This window comes from Corapipo altera, unplaced genomic scaffold, assembly GCF_003945725.1.
Source record: "Corapipo altera isolate COAL_440 unplaced genomic scaffold, ASM394572v1 45, whole genome shotgun sequence".
NCBI classification, from domain to species: domain Eukaryota; kingdom Metazoa; phylum Chordata; class Aves; order Passeriformes; family Pipridae; genus Corapipo; species Corapipo altera.
In genome coordinates, this window is record NW_020884877.1 from 16,134,807 (window position 1) to 16,150,658 (window position 15,852).

At 36.7% G+C, this 15,852-nt stretch overlaps 1 protein-coding gene across 4 annotated transcripts in view; it reads right to left on the reverse strand.

Moving 5' to 3' along the window:
- Positions 1-7,715, reverse strand: part of LOC113943978 (sodium channel protein type 2 subunit alpha) — a 76,726-nt gene extending 69,011 nt beyond the window's left edge. For all 4 annotated transcript variants that reach the window (XM_027636458.1, XM_027636464.1, XM_027636461.1 and 1 more), the window contains exon 1: positions 7,438-7,715. The gene's annotated coding sequence lies outside the window, so the exon portion shown is untranslated. The remainder of the gene's footprint in view (positions 1-7,437) is intronic.
- Between the last annotated feature and the right edge of the window lie 8,137 nt (positions 7,716-15,852).

Below are 15,852 nucleotides of genomic sequence, written 5' to 3' on the forward strand. Positions count from 1 at the left end.
CTGCAGAATGGATTATACCAGTCTCCTGACTTAAAATGAGCCTCAGCTGGAACATGCCAAATTCATGAGAATCCCATAGTAAGTTACCTGATGACAAAGTATTATTGCAATAACATGGGTGCTTGCTTTATACTTAGACATCATTTTCCTGGGTAGTGATGTTAAGAACACTTCTGTACCACTTCTCCTTTTAAGTACAGAAATGTACCAGAAATGGAAAACTGAATAGTTACATCATATATCTGCCCCAAACTAATTTTTTATAGCTCCTGATTTTTTTTTCATAAGAGGGGTAAAACAACCAAGAGCTGTAAAGTGTAGTCACTTTCTTTAAAAATACAGATTCAGTTTCAAGGTAACTTAAAAAAAAAGAAAAGGAGTAGAGGTTTGTTCATTATAGTATTTTATATCTATGAGGAAAAGGATTGCTGAGGATAATCTACAAAATTGTAGGCTAAAATAGAACTGCAGCTCATTATAACTGGGTGACTTGGAACTGAGATTTCTTCTGTGGAGTTTGATAATTTTCTCCAGTTTAGAATAATTTGCTAACTGTAAATTTTCTTAGAGTATATTCCATTTGCATCTATTGGTATATGTGAATAAAGCAAGGGAGCAGATGTTATAAACCTCCTCAGGAGAGTTTTTCCTTTCCCACTACGTTTGAGCCAGCAAAACAGGTTCTGATTAGATGGAATGCAGGAGCTCCCCAAAGGGTTCATTCCTTGCTCACAGCATCACCTGCGACTTGGAGCTGTACCAATGCAAGGAGATTTTCCCACTGGAGCCAGGCATGCCACACTACTTACTTCCATAAAGGAACATGGATACACATGTCAAGATTTCCTTTGTAATGTATTCTCATATAAACTGAATTTGTGTACCCTCCTAAAATTTCACTTCCTCCCTCTTACATTTAACTGCTTTCCCCCATCTGTCTCTCTTCTCTAGATTCCCAGGGGATATTTCCTTTCCTTACCACAATTCCAGAGTCATTCACCCATCCTCACAATATTTATACCAGCTCACTCAATTTCTGCATAATATCCATCATCTTTCTCACTAAGGACAGACTATTTTGAGAATGTATGAATCCTTAAACTAATTTGGAAGTGAGGTCAATACTGAGAAAAGCTATATAATCCCTTTTGCAGCAATGGAGAATGCTTCTGGGTTCCCAGCCTCTACCACTCCACAGAGCAAGATATCAACATGAGTAATAGCACCCAAGTGTTCTGTGTAACATTAAAGGTCATCATCATCATCACACCCTGAGGCTTATGTTCAGTTTTCCCCCACCCCCGAAGGATACTAGCGGAGTAAAGTCCCAGATTTCTCTCTGTGAGACTAGCCTGCCTTTGGCTTGGCTTAAAGGGCCGAAGCTTTGCTTCAGATCAAAGATCATGTAATTCATAAAAACTTCAGCTGGCAAAAGCACAGATATCTTTTTACAGTCGCAAATGTAAAGGCTGTGAGGCGCTTTAAATGTTAACTCTAACTGAAAGTACTCTAAAAAAATAATTTGAAACAATAAGTCTTGAAAATGTTCTGACTGTTCCATATGTTTAGCCAACATAACTACTAAAGTAAACTGTTTGCAAGATGTAAAATGTTATTCTGTTGAAAAGTGACTCTTATAAGTGTGGCCTAGTAACATTTACAATCTATTGCTTTCTAATCAAATTGATTTCCCTAATAATTTTTAACATTTGCATCTCCCCATTGCTTCTGACAATAAAATTGTGCGCTTTCCATTTTGTCTATCAGTATTTTCCAGAAGCCAGACGGAAATAAAAGGTTAGCTCAACCTGCACCCTATTTTTAAAGTGTATTCTCACTGCTTCACTAGGAGAATTAGAATTAGAATACTACTATTTTCAGTAGTATTAAGGTGGTACCTTGGAAGCCGTCTCCTGTCAGCACTTTTGCAGTGCTTCCCATTCTACAAAATGGAAACCAGCCTCTGCACTGCAAAATCCAACCTGTGCGAGTGCATTTGCACAGGGTTTTTGTGCAGCCATCACTGAAGTCTCAATCTGCAAACAATCGTGCAGTGTTTGCCCCATGTCTGCTTTCAGGTTAACACAACTACAGATGGAAGATTTTTTCATTCTGCCTGGTGTCAGTACTTATCTTTTAGTTTCCATGGTTGCATTATTGACTCTCAGCAAAGAGAAACACACAGAGCTCACACACTCTACAAATACACCTGTTATACTCTTGTGATATGACCTTGCGTGCCACAGTCCCAGTTAAAATAACCTTGTCAGAGACTTCCAGTAGGGAAAACTGATCTAAGAAAGCTTGCCTTGTGGCCCAAGAGGTAGGATTTTCCACTGGTTTTTACTTGGTACAAATATTTACCAGTAAACAAAATACGAGTATACATAGAGATAGGCTGTCAAATTTCAACTACCCTGGGCAGAGCTTTTGTTTCATAATAGTGTTTGTATAGAAATTCGCCATACACTTCTTTATAAGCACATAATCTGTTTAGATACTCAGGTGCTCCTTCAACCTTCTCTTTGCACCTGTTTATGGAACTCATTTTTAAACAGCACATCCCAATCCCAGTGTCTAGGCAAAGGACATTTGTTTCTAACCTTGCTACATGCAATTTATGATGCATTAAACTCCAGCCACTATTTCTATCAAGATCACAGACTGTCAAATTTTTCAGGATGCATCTGACTCCATTTTATATACATCTATGGAATCTAGCTCCTAATATATCTGGGATCCTACTGAGACAAATGGGTGAGTCCAGAACACAGTGTATTGCTTTAGAGAACTTGAGTCAGAATTCTAATTTCAGAGTGAGTCATTTACATTTATCATCAAACAAAACTACATTGGGGTCAAAGTCTGTGGAAGATTTTGCAGTTACGCTGGTGAGACATGGTGAGGTTGGTATAGTAAAAAAAAAAAGGTATAAATAACACCTATTCAGACAGAAAGACTGTTTCTGCCCCACTGTAAAAGCCTGCTGGTAGTAATTCATCTATAGGCAAAATTCACCCTGCTGTCAGAGGAATGACAGCACTAGGTCTGGAAATATTGTAGCTTTAATTAAGTTAACTCAGTACCAGCAACCAGAAAGCTACAGAAGTTAGCAGGCCAAAATAATCAGGTGGGTTTGTATAGTTCCATACAGCACAAATGCTGCCTTTGAAACCAAAGTGCTGAGCTGAGAGCTGGCTAGACCTACGGCCATCATGCTTTTTACTGCAGGGTTGAATGGTACCCAATTTTTTTGGCTAGAGTGGGTCATTTGACATTTTCCAAATTACTCAAAGCCATACGCTACAACTCCGTTTAAGACCAGACAAGCAGCACCATATGCCATAAAAATCAGGCATCTTCTGTGATATGACAAGGCCACTTTAGAGGATGAGAAGACCACTTGGCCTATGTTGAAAACCTGGACGTCCATCATCTTAAAATGCGTGCCTGCTCACGCTGTATGTTACCAGTTTGTGCAGGTAAGATAAATATATCCTGCATAGAGCAATCATTATCTTATTGAACACGATCCTGTTTCTTGATAGGGGAAGTTTGCGTTTTTAATGCATAATGGGAAGTACCTGTGAGGATCTCCAAAAAGATGAGTGAGAACCATTAGCAGTTCAAGAACAATTCTTCTGGCCAAAATCAGATTCTGCTCACACTTAAGGGAAGCCAAGCTAAGAATTGAGCAGCAAATGGGATCGCAATTACACAAAACTTATGAAAACTTCATACAGAAACAATCACTGAACTTCAGCTAGAGACCTAAAAAAAAACTTATTCACGATTTCTTAAAAAAAAAACCCAACATTTTTTTCCCATATAGTATGAACAGAGCTGACAGAGTTTTGTTTGCTTAATAGTTTCCATCATGTTAATCTCTTCATTATGCCTTCAGCTTTGCCAAACATTAATTGTTGAGATTGGATTTATTTCTTTAATGACACTATAAATGGTGAGATACTTCTTTCAATGAAGTTAGAAAGAAAAGCTTAACTTGACAATGTGGATTCATGTATCTTTGTGATACAGTTTGAATGCTTATAACAACAAAATCATCACCATTTAATAGAAAAAGTACATTTGTAGTCTGCTTATTGGAAAAAGTTTGAAACCATTATTTCAGTAATCTACAAGTTTATAAACCAACAGGCAAGAACGATGAACCTATGTTCTTTGTTTTTTTAATAGGAAGATTAAAAACTATTTTTGTAATTATTTAATGAGCATTATGGTAATATTGCAGCATTAAAATGTATTTCCAGCCATTTTTTTGAGAACTTTTGCTACAATCTGTTTACTCTGAATTGTGTCAAGTAGGCTGCTCAGGCGATATAAGAGTTTGAATTTTGTTGCTCCTGTTTAAATTTATTGAAATCTGGCCATTCAGCACTTCTCTAAAGTAATTTCTAAATATGCTCAGAAAAAGCTTCTTAGCATCTTGTAATAAATACTTACAGAGCTGCCACATGTTGACTGTGTTTCTGCCTGGCAATAGCAGCCCCTTCAGCAGCACTGAGAGTGATAGCTGCTGAGGCATCAAACATGGAAACCAGGAGTGGAAACAAAGCCCTTCTGCTGGTCCCAAACCAGTCAAGGCAGAAAGAGGAAGCAGCCTAACTTCAGCTGGAGGTAAGGGTTGGAAAAAAGGAACAGTAGTAGGTTCAGGAGCAGAAATAAGAGAGGTAAAGTTGCAAACTTGGAATTCAAACTGAATAACATGAATGTGGTTAATCAGTGTTTTGCCTTCCATCATTAACACCTCTTGGAAATCAGGTACATTTGCCTTTCAAAGACAATTACAGAAGAACAGGAGATTCAGGCCACTATTGGCAGTAATGCCTTTTAACCCAGTATTTCTGAGGCTGGTAGGTGTCAGTGAGACAACAGTAGGCACAAGGAACGGATTTATTCGAGTGACTTCAGGAATGCTCTAGAAAGGAGGCCCTGGGATCCCTGACGCCTGTTTGGCAAGCTGGGACCAAGGGTGAGAGGAACAGGAGGGCTCTGATGGGCAAGAGACCGCTCCCACTCAGGGGGAATACTGGACCAGGGTCTGTGGCTGCAAAGGATCCACAGTGTGCTCTGGAGAAGGTAGTGTGAGCATGTGCATGGCTTTGAAACATTGGAAGCAACACAGTAAAATCTTGTTTGAGATTTTCCTGCTCCAGCCAAGAGCTGTATGCATAAGAGGGGACTATGGTTGCATTTCCTGCTACCAAGTAGATTCAAGCGGGTAAACTATGTGAGATGTCAGTGTCCTCTCCATCCCTTCGGTGGGAGAGTTCTAGGGCTACTCGGGGATAGAGCAGGGCTGCAGGCTGTGACCCAGTGAAACCATTCATCCAGGTTTGTGACAAAGAAATCATCAGCAAGCAGCCCTGGCAGCGTAACTGATGCTAGGCTCTTGCTCTGGCTGCAGAGGAGGTATGCTGGGATCTCCTGTGGAGATCTGATGCTTATATGAGCACAGAGTACACTTCTGTTAGAGTATTTCAGATGAACAAAAATAGCAAGAAGGGTTAATTTAAATACCCCCTAAAATTAAGTTTCACAAAAGGTAGAGAGGGCCAACTTTCTCTTAGGGTCAAGTTTTGCTTGAACTTCTCCAGAAATATCCAACTTCGTTCCTACTGAAGGGTAACTGGATCATGCTTTGATATAATATGGCCATTTATATGCCTCTTATTTCCCAAGACCTAATGCTCACAATGAACATACTCAAAACCTGTAATAACTCTATGGATTTTTCCTTTTTTTTTTTTTTTTTTTTTACATAAAAGTTAATCTATAGCTTGTCTTTGAAGCTACATGCTCATTTGGCCTACCAGGTGCATTTTATGAACACTGTAAAATTTCTGTGATTACAAAATTATTCTTTCCCTTAAAATTGGTGCAGTCTAAAAATCAAGATAACAGAGCCAGGTACTTGTCCACTTGCCTAATATTAAGAATGTGAGTCATCCCATTGACATGCCTGTTTGTTGTTGAAGTGGGGCCTATAGAAATATGAGAGCATAATTTATTTAATGCATTTGTCACTGGAGGAAATTGCGGATCATTTGGACATGATTATTCATCGTTTCTCCAGATCTGTTCAAGAATTGAGGATCCTTTACCACTAGTGAAGAGATTTTCAGATACTACAGTGGCTGAGCCATACACAGATATACATACTGTAAACATCAATCACAAAAATACAGCCAAGCAGGCAACCTGCACAGATGGTGAGAACGAGCGTGAACCTTCTTAACATTTCACATGTATCTATGGAATCATCTAAACCCAACGCAGCATCCAGCATTCAAATCCCAACAGGCAATTTTCTGTTGCTTCACTAATCACCACTAAAAGAAAAAAGTTCACCTTTATACAGGTGTGTGAAATTTTTGATTAAGTGCTACTTACCGCCTTATAATCAAAAGCAAAATGCATTTAAACTGATTGCACGTTCTTTATTTATTCACAAATTGGCTACTGAGCCCCTTCTCTGATCTGTGACTGTGTAAGTCTATGCATTTCTATGTTGTTTTTCCCAACTAAACATGTTATTGATGTAATTCAAAGAAGGTAAGAAAAAAGACCCGAAGGTTTGAAAGAAGAGTCAGGGGGTGCTGCATGAGCTTCCCACCTCCTGAGTCATTCTGCTGTCTCTCCCAGTGTGTATCATGCTTCTAAAAAAATAACGAAAGGAATAATTTTTCCCTCTCATGCAATATGGAATGAATTTTTTTTAATAAAAATTTCATTCTTGTATATGTAAAACAATTCACAAAACATATGTGTTTCATATGGTATATGCAGCAGTGCAAAACCATGTTTAGTGACAGACAAGTCCTCCATTCTGTCTTCCATCAGGAAGAGGCTGTTTTGGGAGATGAGAGAGGGGAGAATCCTGTAAATCTCCCATGCCTCACAGAAATAAAATGATGAATTTAGGAAGTAAAGAAATCCTCAGTCTGAAGATAGCATAAAGAAGCAACAGCACATTTCTGCATCAAAGCTGTGCAATCCCAGGGATGTATTTGTGTGCTTTAAAACACATTCCAATTTGTATTCTGAATACAGCACAGTATAGCCTCCAGTAGAAAAAGAAAACACTTGTGGATGACCACCTCAAAATAACAGCAACAAATTACCACAATTAGGATGAAAAACACAAACTCAAAAGTAATCCTTATAAACATGCAAGCTTAAAAAAAATCGGATCAGAAACCTCCAAAGAGCAACAACATTTTTATTATTGTGCTAAGACCTAATTAAATGCTGTGAAAAATCCATGCAGTGGCAAAGATGGCTATGATTTTCTTTCCTCTTGCTCTATTAATATTAATTGAAAACTAGGTGTGGCACCACAAGAGAAGAATCTTGGTATAAAACAACTGGAATTTGTTGTCTAAAGCATTCCAATTAAATAAAATAGTGTCTTACCTGATTAAAAGAGAATTAAAAATCATAGCATAAGAAATATCCATACACTTGTAGATAGATGAGAGGCTCCTACTGCAGGTACAGGTTCCTGGGCAAAGAAGCTTGTAAACTCTTAATTTCACTGAAATGAAAAAGGAAAGAAATAAAGAAAGAACCTCCCCATAGAGGCAACAAAGGAACCTCTGCAGTATTCTGTAGTCTCTTCGCCTGCTTCCTGTTCTGAGATTCACTCCTTGAATCCCAGCATCGATCAGAAAATTGGTTGTGGGGGAAATGAAAAGGGGGGGAGGGGGGAGAAGAGCGGAGGGGGAGGAAACAAGGCGGCAGCGGGTTCTGTGCGGGCTCCACCTACTGGCACAGGACGAGCCCGCTGGATCCGCACACCCTGCTCAGCCACCGGGGAGGTGTGGATCGCAGTTAGCCCTTGACTGCACAGCTCTAAAATAAAGTAAGACTAATAAATGCTTACAAATATTTGAAAATGGGTTTGAGGTTTAAACTCCATAACTTTTTTTTTACATTGAATTGTACATTAATATACAAATAACTGCAGAAAATTCAAGTTCTGCCAGATATCTTTATTTTACTATGTCCTAATACACTTTGTGTTTAGAAATAAAGAAGTCATTCTTTATTTGGAACCCCCCCCAAAAACTACAAAATAGTAGAAAATAAGAGCGCTTGCTATTTTCCCTTTGAGTATTGATTCTGCAAAATTATAAATTATATTTATATCCTCATTGAAAGACAAAGGAAGAAAGATCTTTATGTAAGACAGGAGGAATGCATGCTTGGATTTCACCAATACTATTACATTATTGCTTAGTAAAGAGTTTTTAGAGTGACCTGTTTTATATATTTTAACACAAGGCTCTATTGCATTTTATAGCGACTTGAAACTGATCTTTCATACTCAGGACACTGTTAGTTGTAAAAGCCTAATATACAAGTTGACTGCCTCACCCAGTTGTCTCTAGCCACTATTCCCATAATAGCAGTGTTGGATTTACTGTTACTAAAGGATACCTTATACTGGAATGCTGGGTAGCTGACTGTTTCTACTTTTATCTTCTATTTCTATCATGTACACCTGCTCTGTCACATCACACAGCAGCCACCTGCACACGGGGTTGGCTCAACGGTTCTCAGCTGTGGAGGAAAATTTAATCATACCAAAACATGGAAGGGGTTTGGGGGAGGAAAAATGCAAAAGTTAACTAGGAATGAATCTAGATGAAGACCATGGAATCTAGATGAAGACCATGGAATTTTTAATTAGGATCAGTGATCTGACTCATTACAAAAATCACTGATGTCAACATGGGGAAGTAGCTCGAGAGACAGTCACTTGGAGTAACAACTTGCAGTTGCGTCAGCTTAAACCATTCATCATGGTTATCACAAACCCTTGGAGTGTCTTCAGGAAAATGATCCATTTCTATGCTTGTTCAATCCCTACAATGAGATCTTGGACCATGTAAGAACTCTGAAGTATTAAAATAGTTCAAGTAACTACAGTAATAGGTCAGAACACCTACATGCGAGCATGGACTGAGCATCTTAGAAATCCTATTGTCACACAAAAAAAAAAAAATACACTGTAGACTGGCTTTTTTTTAAGGATTTTTTCCTATAAAGTACTATTTCATGCAAAAATAATGTTTGTGCCTTGTGAAGGATTTCCCCGCGAAGGGCCGCCTGCGTTGCCCGCAGTGAGCGCTGTCCGCGGTGCTGGAGCACGGCCTGGCTCCACGGGCACTGCACCTCTCAGCTCCCGCACTCTCGAGGGCACGGAGCAGGAAATACTTTGGAATATACTTTGACAACTTTGTATAAATATGAATGAATATAGGCCTACTTTAGACCTAAAATAGTGAAGCTGATATTCTAAGCCTAATTCTAAAGTCACTTCTTGAAGGTACTTTTCACAAAACAATAATTTCATTGGAATATGTAACATTAAACTTTCAAATATTAATTCAACTTACTTCATAAATAAAACAAAAACTTTTAGGTTATCTAAAAATATATATAATTTGAACTAATAAAATCTGAAATATTAAAAGTGAGATAAAACTGTTATATGAGACTTGGAGATTGTATGAATTTTTATTACTTACACTGATATATAATTCTTAGCAGTAGTGTAACAATTTAGTTAAAAGTGTACTGGTAAGAAATATGCATTTCTGCTCCATTATACAGGATATTTTCTCTCTCACAAACTCATAGACACTTTTATTCTGTTTTGTATTCTGTAATCTTAATCCTTCTACAGTCTATTATGGTCTCACTTCTTTAATCTGTAGGTTTATGACAATACACGTTAGTGGTAAAGCTCATTGGCAAAGCAAGATTTGATTTTCTGTATCTTCTTGAAGAGTACAGTGAAAATGAGATATGATAATATCTCACATATATCACAATAAAATGCCTCAATAAGTCAAAGACAATAGACTTTTAACTGCTGAAATTCACAGCATTTTTTTAAGTTTGCATTTTCCTATAAAAACTGCATTTTTCAGTGGCACAAACTTTCAGTTACATGTCTGTGAGAAAATAAAGAGGTTTTCTATGAAAAATTCAGAAGAGATCATAGTAATTATAGTAAATATAGGAATGAAAACAAATATCCATTGAACAAATCTCATGATTTTTATTTTATTTAAGTGTCCTAAAACTAGCATAGCTGGAAGAATCTTTTTGCTTATTCAACCATGCTGATAGAACTCGTTTCTACCAGAAATTTCTCTTTGCCTCTCAGAGCATGGCTAACAGTCATCTGCATAAAAAATAACCATTCTATTAAATCATGCAAAAACATTTGCCCAGAAGAGATGGAGCAAAAGGTCAAACTCCAGTTTCCACAGCACATGGAATGTTAAGCTTGAGGAGCAATGCTAGCAGCTATTCTGGCCAACAGACACTTATCTACACCTGCCATTTACGTGCTTCAAAGAAGATATTTAGAACCCTTTATTTTCGTTTTTGTCTTTTTTTAATCCATAAATCTCTTAACTCTCAAACTCTAGAGCTGAATCTTTAAATTGCTAAAGCAAAAGACAGGTCTGCAGATTGAACAGGTTCCTGGTTCCTTGATATGTCATCTTTTTAAAAGACATAAATTAATTTCAATCAAAAGTTATTAGACTTTGTTATTTAGTTCTGATGAAATCATAAAGCCTATCATTCTTGCCTTTAAAGTCTGAGAGTCACCTTTGCAAATTACTCATTGAAGTGAAACTGAACTTTGAGATGATTCTAAATATGATGTATAATTTTTTCCCTGTTCCAGGGTTACTTAAAGAGAAATTGGTGAAGAGAAATTAGTAAACATCATCAGTCTTTTTTATTCTGTTGCTTTTCTGTCATATCTAAAATCTTTGCATCTGAGGTGTATTACTGCAGGCTGTCAGATTTTACCTCTGCCTAAGAAAGATAGCTTTGGAATTTAAAATATTTCTGAATATTTTTCTCTGTAACGAAAACTATTTGGTCTTGCTAATTATTTTTGAAGAAGGGACTGTTGTGTATCACATTCATAATGTTTTCAAAATGTAAAGCCAGTAATTTCTTGGCTACCTGGGGCTAACAGTGAAGTCCCTTTTAATGAACAACAGTGAAGACAGATTTGAAAAGGAATGTGTACCACAGTTTTTGAAAGTACATTTCATTTCCATTTTTGCTCTCCTTGATGTTGTATGCCTATGGTAGAACCATTAAGGCATTAGCTTGTGCTTACTTCTCAATTCAGTGCACTGAATAGTTTACATGTTCTGTATCCTCATAATTCTTGGCTGAAAGCAGATCAAAGTACAGCTATTTTTCTTTAATATATATGAGTCAATTGTTTGAAATTTGTTGTCATCTCTCTGTCATATATTTTCACACTTTAGTTATAAAGGTACAGCTTTTATTGCAGATAAGTCCTAGGCATACTGAGATGCAGAGAAACTTTCTAATACAAAATGAACTTGGCAAGCATATGTTATTAAACAGAGCAATTATTCTAGCATTTCAGCTTTTAAAGACTAGCAAATAAATAAATTATAACTTGAGGTTTGCTTAGCAAAACCTCCCCTCTCTCCAAGTGATGATTACCTTTCATCTGACCAATTAAACCACATGACTCAGTAGCAATAAATGGAATGAAAACGTATGAATGCAATCTCTCTGTTTATAGGTGTCCTGGGAGGACATTATTAGATTTTGTTACTAGCTCTGAGAGCACTAGGGCACTTGTTGCTGAGGTATCATTTAATTCATTTCTCCACCTTTTAAAATCTGCCTGTCTTAAATTGTATTGGTTCACTCTGAAATCGATTGTTTGCATTTCATCTTTGTTTATTGGTCTTGTCACATATATATAGTAGATTCTTCTGAACATGGTCAGTGTCCTGTGAATATACAGGGCCTGAAATAATAGCTTCCTAGGCTTGGCTGGCCCCTTTGGACGTTACAAGGAATATTAAAATATTTCTTCACTCTTGATCTCTATAGCTTGGTTAGCTAACAAAATTCATTTATCTTACAGCCCCTTCTGAAGTCAGGAATTATCTCCATTTCATAGTTGAGGAATTGAGACACATACATGCATTAAGTTCTGGAAAGTAAAAAAGAAGTTTGCAAGCCTTAGATACTGAATCCTTATTATCTGAGTCAGTGACTGTTCCCTGTTCTAACTCTAATTATTCGCATAAATATCTAGTGTTTTTCAGAATCCTCCTAAGCTGTTGGCCTGTATCTCTGGAAGCCCTTCAGGTATGTTGCACGTCATGCAAAAAAGTATTTCCTAAGAAATTAGTTGCCTTCTATGACTCTCTTGTGTCGTGCCAAAATGGACATAAAACAAAAAATCTTATCAAGCAAGATTAACATGATTAGAAGGAATGTTTCTTCTAGTAATCAGAAATTCTGAAACTTCTGCAGTGGCAGCGGCTGCAGTGCCTGCTACATGCTAGAGGATAGAAACACCTAGAAGGTACATGGTGGGAAAGCTACATCTTTCCAGTTAACCTATGGAACTCTTCACCAACTCTCTCATTAAATAATTATCAATGCCAAGTGGAGTTGGCTGTGAAGCTCCTGAAGCCAAGCATTGTGCCGCCTAGACCCACCTCTAGCTTGAGGATCACTGGTGTAAGAAAAAAAATCTTTTTGTTGACCAGTTACTTTATTATTGCCTGCTGCTAATTATCTTGAACTTAGACTAAACAGACATCAGTCTCACATGATGATCTCATTTCTTCAAAACAGGATTCCTACTCTTTCTAAATATATGAACAGAGTGTGTGCATATATAAATTGAATATTTTAAGACATCTCTGAGCTGTGATTGCTGTGTACATTTTGTTCAGCTCATGACAATTTTATAACTTTGATTGTAGCTCATCTGAAAGTTGTAACCTGAGGTCAATATTTTGGAAGCGCTTAGGCACATATGGAAGGTGGTTAGGGTGGTTTATGCTTTGTGGCTTATTTTTACTTCGTTTTTACTAAACCAATGGAATTATCACAACTGAGTCCATTTTTGTATGGCCTTTGTATTGTTTTTTTCTACAAGAGTTGGAAGGGTCTAACTATTATTTATTAACGTTAATTTTAAAATAATTTTATTATCATTAAAAGTTACAACCATTAAAGTACAGATTGCAGATCACGTATCTTTATTATGATATTAGGAATAATTTAAAACAGCTAATTTTTCAGAGAGTGTGCTCTATGGCCTATTAAAATATTTTAGTTGTCAAAGGCTTAAGTTACTATGAAGTCATTATACTTTTAAGTGAGCCTGTACAAACAGAACATTATGTTATTACTGATGATAGATGCAATGAGGATGTGGCGCTGAGTTGTATCCTCAGGCTTGTCTTTATCCCAAGAAGTTCTGCAGTTCTGTTCTGTAGCATTTGACTGCTAGCCACCTTTTGTATTTTCTTTCCCAGTTCTGAAATTCCACATGTGCAACCTACAAGTTTTCGAATAAAAAGAAACGGTAGAAACTCATTTGCGTGTCTACCACTGATCTTCCTAAAATGTTAGGCCAGATATTTCTACTGCAGTTCCACTTCCCTAAATTTTGCTTACAACTGTATGCAGCAGTCAAATAAAAATATCCTCAAGTGAAAGTGGAGATTATTAATTGAAAAGCCACTTATGTCAGGTCCACAACTTATAAATATGCATTAGTAGGGGGGACAAAATTTATTAAAAGCAGAGTTTTTTGATTCTGCACACTAGAGACAAAAGGAGAAAAAAGGAGAGAAACCAGTGATGAAGAAAAAGAGTTTTATACATTTAGACAGTCTTGAATTGAAGTCAGATTCATTACACTTAGCTAAATATTGCAATTTCAACCACTTTCAAAGGCTAATACAGGTAAGTAGTTGAAGAAATAGTTATGACATAAAGTCTTCTATTTTGGTGCCCTTAAGTACACGTTACTGTTCACAAAAGTGCCTGAGAATTAATAAAGAGAATTATTGTCCAAAAGTAATTGTATTAATCAAACAATATATTTGATGTTATAACCAGGCTGATGACTGCATTGATGAAAACTTACATGGGCTTGTCCTTATGAGACCTCATACAGGGGCTGTATTCATTCATGTTTAACACTTCAAAACTATTTTTCTCTTTGGAACTAAGATTTTTCAACATTTGTATTTCAGCTGTTTAGTTAAAAGTGACTGAATAGCTTTGCATTTATTCAGACATTACTGAGAGCATAACTGCACCTGGGGCAAGATTCCCAGACAGATTATTTAGAAATGTCAAGGCTTTTCAAGCTAGATTTTTAAATGTAATTTCTGAATTGAACTTTCAGTGATGATTCATTAGAAGTTGTACAAATAATTTAAATTTAAACAAGTGTCAGGCTGGCATTGTTATAAATTACTTTTGTCAAAGCAGCCTGTTTGTTGAATGACCATTTCTGATTTTTAGATCTGGCACTGGAATCTAGTGAGAAAGAGGAAAGGAAGGAGAGATATTTTGTATACATAGTATCTGTCACATATATACATTTTATATGGACTTTTTAAATGAAATTTTTATGTTTATAAATTCAGGGGTCTGGGGAGCAGCTTTTCCATATAGATGGTTTGATGTATTTATAGTATAATTGTATGTAGTTTTTTTTTTCTTCCCTGTTGTTCCACTGATAGATTTTAAGAGTGGTAAGGAGTTTTAAGAGCATAATTCAAACTCTGTTTCAGTAAATCAAAGACTCTGACTGGTTTCAGTGAATTTGAATCACTATACAGGCAATCCTGGATGTTGATTAAAGAAGAATATAGGTCATAAATAAGCTATAGATGATCTGGGCCTGTTTGGCCTGGAGAAGAAATGACTGAGGGGGAATCTTATCAATGCATACGGATATCTTAAGGACAGATGTCAAGAAGATGAGACCAGACTCATCTCCAGTGGTGCCCAGTGACAGGACAAGGGACAGTGGACACAAACTGAAACACAGTGGAGTCTCCTTGCCTGGAGACATTCAAAACCCACCTGTCTGTGATCCTGTGCAACCTGCTCTAGGGGAGCCTGCTTTACCAGGGGGTTAGACTAGATGTTCTCCAGAGGTCCCTTCCAACCCAACCATTCCATCATCCTGCAATATTGATAAATGAATATTTACCAAAAATTTGTGTGGCATGAGTATTTCTACAAACAAAAAGTATATTTTCTGGATTTTTTTTGTAGTGTGAGGGTTGATAATTGAACTGTTTAAATCAGTGGCAGAACATTTCTCTAATATCAGACCTATACCTATGAGAACGCTGTCTTGGTATCAACAAATACATTACGTACAGTCATTGTATCAACTGGTATACCACAGAAAATTGTAATAAATATAAGAACCACAAAAAAGTAGGACTGGGGGTTCTCTAGTAATATGACGTTAATATAACCATCTTGTGGAACACTAGTTCACAAAAATTAGCTATTCTAAGACTGTACTTCTGTAAAACTTATCAGAGACTCAAATCTCTGAACCAGCTTAGGTTCAGAAGTGGTTTTTATACACCCATTTCTGTTGGAATTACACAGCTAGTATTAAGGACTATGTTTATTATTTTTTTAACAAGGTTGAAATAGTTTGTTATGTAGATTAGAATTTCTTTATTTTTCCAAGAGAAACAGATTCATCATGTATAACTCCTCCTTAACTATGATGTTACTAGATGATGATTACATTTGGACAATAACATAAAGACTTTCTAAAGAAAACTTCCGAAGACCCTAAGAATTTTTTTTAAGATTAAAAATGATACATAAAAGAAATGCAGCATTTATGCAAATGAAGGTCCTCCCCAAGGACTGGTTTGATTTTCAAAACACAATGCATTTGCAAAACAATGTTCCTAAGCAGTTTAAAATGTAGACATCAGCTTCTCTTCATTCATGGGT